The sequence below is a fragment of the Moschus berezovskii genome, chromosome 20, assembly GCF_049115385.1.
Source record: "Moschus berezovskii isolate FMDL1 chromosome 20, NW_MosBer_1.0, whole genome shotgun sequence".
Lineage (NCBI taxonomy): Eukaryota > Metazoa > Chordata > Mammalia > Artiodactyla > Moschidae > Moschus > Moschus berezovskii.
The window spans coordinates 35,622,264-35,628,702 of record NC_142479.1 but is presented as its reverse complement, the minus strand read 5'-3'; positions in this window follow the sequence as shown (position 1 = coordinate 35,628,702).

Here is a 6,439-nt window from a genome sequence, read left to right as displayed (position 1 = left end):
ATACTAGCTGCACCAATTTACATTCCCACCAATAGTATGGGGTTTTTTCCTTTTCTCCAGGCCCTCTCCAGCATTTATTAATCTTTTTTTTTTTATTTACTTGGCTGCATCAGATCTTAGCTGCAGTGCACAGGATCTTCACTATGTCACATGGGATCTTTCACTGTGGCGCAGACCTAATTGTGGCTTAGCAGCCCCATGGCATGTGGGATATTAATTTCCCCTCTAGGGATTGAACCAGCATCCCCTGTGTTGCAAGGCAGATTCTTAACCACTGTACCACCAGGGAAGTCCCGGTAATCTTTTTAATGATGGCCATTTGACCGGTGTGAAGTGATACTGTATTACAGTTTCGATTTGCATTTCTATTAGCTTTGTTAAGTATCTTTTCATGTGCCTGTTGGCCATTTGTATGTGGGAAAATGTCTATTTAGTTTTTATGCCCCTGTTTTGATTGGGTTTGGTTTTTATGTAATTGAGTTGTGTGAACTGTTTGTAAATTTTGGAAACTAAGCCCCTGTTGGTGGCATCATTTTAAATATGAATATTGTGAGAACTGGTAGACTTAGTTTAATTCCTACATCTCCTAAAGGTGAGAATAAGGTACTGTGATGTGGCCTGAGTATTCAAGCAAGGCATGCATGATCAGGATACCTTTAGAGGACTAGGGGGCCTCCTCAAATGGAAACAACTACATTAAAAAGGCAAATCCATTGATTAAAAGAACTCACTGAGATGCAGGCCATTCAGGGCACAATTACCCTAAGAACAGTCATTTTGGATAGAATAACTTAGGAGCCTTTCTGTGGAGTGTGGGCAACAGTTCTTATCCATTCCCAGCCTTTACCTATCCTGTTCCTAATGGTCACCCCACAGTGGAGTTGGCTGTGTGGTGACAAGAGAGGGCCTCAAGGGTGGGTGAGATGAGGGTCTTTCTTGTATTACTCAAAGTAGGTTAAAGAATGTTTGTTTGAAAGATGTCAGAAGGCCCTTCTTACACTTATAGTTAATTAGATGCTTATGCTTAATATAAGCAGAACCAGTTAAAGGAAAGAACTAGTGCATTTGGGTTCAAGTCCTAGTTCACTCTTTAATTAGCTCCATACCCTTGGCACATGTATGGCCTCACCCTAAGTAAGCCTGTTTTCTTATAGGTAAAAATGTGCTAATATCCACCAGCAGGGTGGTCTATGTGAGGAAGAGGGTGCGTTCAGAAATGTTGACACCTGACAGGCATTCAAATTTTGGGTATTGTCACTTCTATTCAGAGGACTGGTGACCAAGTGGGGATGATGACAAAGTGTTTTGAGAAAGTGATGGTTATTATTCTTAGTAAGAGTGATCTTAAAACATTCCTAGGAGTGTCTGCATGATGTGTCTATAAACAGTTTCAGGAAAATGCAGTCTTCAAATGTGAGTATGGCAAAGTAAACCGTTGAAATTATTCACTCAAAAATTCACTCTTAGTTATGTTTCTGATATGGTGAGGAAAAATGAAGTGTTTTCATTAAGCCCCTTCATTTACTGGATTTATGGATAAAAGATCTTGGAAAGTCAATTCTTTACTTTGGTGTAAGAGAAAAAAATCCTTGCCCTTTTTCCTTTAATGTAACTATCCCATGTGTTTACATAAGAAATAATAAACTGGAGATGGGAATGGGAAGAAAAAAATACAGAGGAACAAACCCATTTGTCAAACTGTCAGTGAAAAAGTAAAGAGGTCGGAGTTCAAACCCCAGCTGGAGGGCCCATGGACCAGTGACTTTTGTCTGGTTTTCTTCAATGGAAACATAGTTCAGCCATTTAGATCAGTGGTTCTCAAACTTATCAGAATCATCTGGATGGTTTGTTACAATAGATTTGCTGGATCTCACCTGTCCATCGGCTTCCCAGATGGCACAGTGGTAAAGAATCTGCCTGCCAGTTCAGGAGATACGAGAGACATGAGTTCAACCCCTGGATTGGGAAGAGCCCCTGGAGAAGGACATGGCAGCCCACTCACTCCATTATTTTTGCTTGGAATCCCATGGACAGAGGAGCCTGGAAGGTTATATAGTCCATGGGGGTCGCAAAGAGTTGGACACGACTGAAAACACACACACACACCCCCACCACCACACCTGTCTACAGGGGTCGCAAAGAGTTGGACACGACTGAAAACACACACACACACACACACCGCCACACCTGTCTATAGGGCCGCAGAGGCAGACACGACTGAAGCAACTAAGCATGTACCCGTGCACCGTGTCGGATATAGTAGGTCTAAGCTGGAGCCTGAGAACTCGCATTTTTGATGAGGTCCCAGGTGACACTGATGCTGGAATGGGGAGCACACAGAGTCACTTTCCTCAGCAGTGGAGAACTGCCTGTCTACTCGCGAGACAAGATTCACCAGACAAACAGGGACAGAGCTGCCCACCCAGGATACAGCACCAGTTCTCCACCAAGTCTTCCTGACCGCATCCTACATCAGGAACATGCAACCATCAATCCTGTTAAGAAGCCTGGTGTGTGACAAACCAGTAGGTTTTGAACAGCTAAGTGCACTTCAGGATAGTGACACTCAAGCTGGAACTCCACCCTGAGGGACTGTGGTCAGGCTCATCATCTGACTCTCAGAGTAGGGGAAAAGAGGTGCCCTGTGAGGAAACGGAAAAGCTGCAAAACCCAGGAAACTCTTATCTTCAAGCAAATTACTTGGTGCTCTTTGCCCAGCCTCTCATTTGGAGGGGTGGGGGTAGAGAGGACACTTTCCTAAAAGGCAGGATGACAACTGGGCTATAAGAAGCCACTGCATCACCAACTTGTCCTTTGCTGAGACCTCACAGGTGCCCTAAGGACGCTATGGATGCTAGCTGGGCAGTACAGGGATGAAAAGATAGCACACAGAAAGCCATGTGGCATCTGGGGAAAAGGGTGGGGATTCTTGGTACATTTTGACCAAACTTAAAACAGCATTAGAATAGACTCTCATGCTGGGAAAGATTGAGGGCAGAAGGGGGTGACAGTGGATGAAATGGCTGGATGGCATCACCCACTCAATGGACAGGAATTTAAACTCCAAAGGACAGGGAAGCCTGGTGTGCTTCAGTCCATAGGGTCACAAAGAGTAGACACAACTGAGCAACTTAACTATCTCCAAGAATCCAAGACCACTAGGCAGAATAAAAAGGCTCACTCATTAGCAAGACAAAAGGCAGTAGAGTCACTTCCCCCTGGGGGCCCTGACCACCACTCCAGGACCAGATCCTTGCAAGGTGGTTTTAAAATGTCCTTCCTGGCCTCAGCTGTAGCCACTGTCAGCAACAGCTGCTGGAGGGAAGGGCAGAGCCTTAGAAAACGACCTGAAACTGCTCGACCCAGTGGGTTTTGCAAGCCACTGCAGCTGTACTCCTAGTTCCTTCCCACAAACCGGGTGAAGGAAGCAGACAGCAAAGGCAGTGCTGGCCCTGTCCTAAGGCCCAGCCCTGCTGCCCTGCCAGCAACTTGCTTCTTACTCTCCCTATGACTGGTGCTGAACACAACCCTGCTTCCTATTAGGACTCAATTTAAAAGGTTTTTAAACTGTGCACAAAAAGACCGGAAAAATAAAAATCACATCTAGTTTTATAGGCATTTAATAGTTTACCAATTGGTACAATAAGATTTTTTTAATATGCAGAAAACATGAATAAATCTTGTTTTACACAGTCTGAGAGCAACAAATCTTACTGTAAAACACAAGAGCAATATTATATACATTCCTTTACTGATTTTTTTTTTTAATTGTGTCAATAGCTTCAGTTAACTCTTTAACTCTTACAATCTGGGGAACGGTTTTCTCCAATCACCACCTCTGTAACTGTTCGCGTGAAATCAAGGTTCGCCTTCATGTCAGTGTCAGGATCAACTTCTAAACTCGAAGAGTGTGTGTTTGTTTCTACCATCTTCAGAGTGAGCTTTAGGGATGCCTGAAGGATAGGCAGGACAAGAAAGCAGCTACTTACATGATAGAGTGGAAAGATTAAAAGGCCAGTTCAATCCAGTCGTGACTTGTAAATCCAGCCTGCCCTTCCCCCCACCCCACTGGAAAAAACTGAAACCTTTTTCACCGATTTTGTACATGTTGCTTCTCTACCAGGTGATTCTTCTTTGCATCATCTAGATTAGTTAACACACTGGACTTATATACAGCTGGACAGAGAATAAACTATCTTTTCAGTGCTGTTTCCTTCTACAATTTTCAGTTGCTTAAGGATTATCAAGCCACCACTGTCAACAAAACGAAATATTCTTCTAAATAGTTTTTCTTTAAATAAATTAAAAAAAAAACTATTTAATGAGTGATATTATCTGGAAGTTCACATACAAACAGAAAGAGGCAAACAGGAGAACAGGGCACTGACAGTAAGGAGACTGGGCTTGGTGACCTAGAGCCAGAGCTTCCAGAAACCACAGTGCGCGCCCACAGCCTGGACGACGTGCTAACACTAGTGAGTTCTACAGCAGTGCTCTGGGCACACAACTGGTCACACCACAATGGACACAACAGGACAGTCTCAGTCTCCTACTAAAGTGCAAGATGCCATGTCAAAAAGCAACTATTCTCCAAGCAATGTCTAAAACCAGCTTCCGTGGCTCGCACTGTCAGGAGTGCGGCCAGCACGTCTTGGGCACGTTATGTCAGGGTGGCACTGGAATGTCTGTTTTTCACACACACACAAGGTCAATCATCATTGGAGGATGCAGTTCTACCAGCTTTTTATTTCTTAAATAAGTGGCCAATTTGATTGAGAAAGTGACAAAGCAGCAGTGAACCTCTAAACCAATTAATAAATTCCTCTACTTACAATCCAAACCAGTAACCTCATCATTGTACTTATCCCAGGCAAGGCACAGGGTTAGACAGCAGACAGAGAAAACACAGGAAACAGGAAGAAAGGGCATCAACAGGGCAGTGTCAAACAACAGTGCAGGAAACCTCTGCAGATCTGCTTCCGGATTGTGGATGGATCACTCTCCCCCTCCCTCATTATTCAAACAGGGCTCGTTACACTTGGATCCAGCTGAGGACCATCCCTGAGATTCGACGTTCGCTGCTTCGGAAGTGGAGGACGTCTGGTAACTCAACAGGATGCCGTGGTTTACAGTGACAGTTTCTCCTCGTGTGTCAGCGGAAGTCACTGCAGGCTGCACAGAAAACCCAGCGACAGCGGCTTTGTTTCCTCCTGAATCGGTACCATTTTTTTTTCCTTTATTGTTCGTATCTAGGAGTGATTTCTAGATGTTGTGGCTTACCCTTGAACAATTCGTGTTGCTACATGCTAAAAACGAATTAAAATACAAGACATTTATACATGTACAAACAAATGTTAAAGATGCACCATTTCTATGTATTTATATTTCTTAAAGTAGGACAGGAAATAGCAGCAAACGAGAACAAAGATAATCTTCCATAGCTTCTGTAGAAAAATCCAGTCAGAACAGCTAAGGGGAAACGAAAAAAAGACTTCTCAATGTGAGCAGGGTTGTGAGGCAATATTGTCCTGAAAGTTATCCTACTGTACTTAAGAAATTAGCTTAAGTTGTCGTTTTTGTCCTCAAAAATAGTCATTAGTTTTCAAAACACTTTTCCTTCCAGAGACATCTCTCAGGAATTATTAAAAACAAACAAGCCAACAAACAAAAAGACACAAGCTAGACATAAAGCTGCTTCTAGTAGATATATGGCCTATTCTCTGTGTATCTACAGCACATTAACTCTAACCCTTTGTCTTTTTCAGGAACCAAATTTCCACTGAATACTAAAAAGAATATTTTTTAAAAAATCATGTATTACACAAATGGATAAATGCAATCCAAGATAAATTTCTTTGTTAAACTTTGTTATTTCATTGTTCTGTTAACTTTTCAAATGACCTTCTTAAAAAAAAAAATGTTGGTTAGCTAAGCAGTGGGATTATTTATTAATCTGCAATGGAATATTGTTTCCAAAGTCACAGATAAAAATTCTCTTAAACCTACTTGTAGTAACTTTGGATCACAATATACAACATATCAGGGATGTGTAAAATGCTCAACAGCCAAATTGGGGGTGGGGGTGATAACGGAAGTGATTTTCTTTAGCTGGGAAAAATTCCCACAGAGTCAGACCTAGTTTTCAGAAGCGTTAGGATCAAAAAGGATTTGTTCTAAAGCATGGTATTTCCACAGCAAGATTTATTCTATTTATATGTTTTAGCACTTCTTCAAAAACCCAGGACCCAAGGACATGGAGGTTGTATGTGTGTGTGATATATATACATATACAGACTTATCTACCTAGATAGGCCTATATACTCATAAACATTTATATATAAACAAAAGGTGAAAACACAGTACATTTTTATGCACGCTCCATTAAACCCTGTCTTTTTTAATAAACTTGTAAAACAGTTCAAATCGATATCAGATTCAT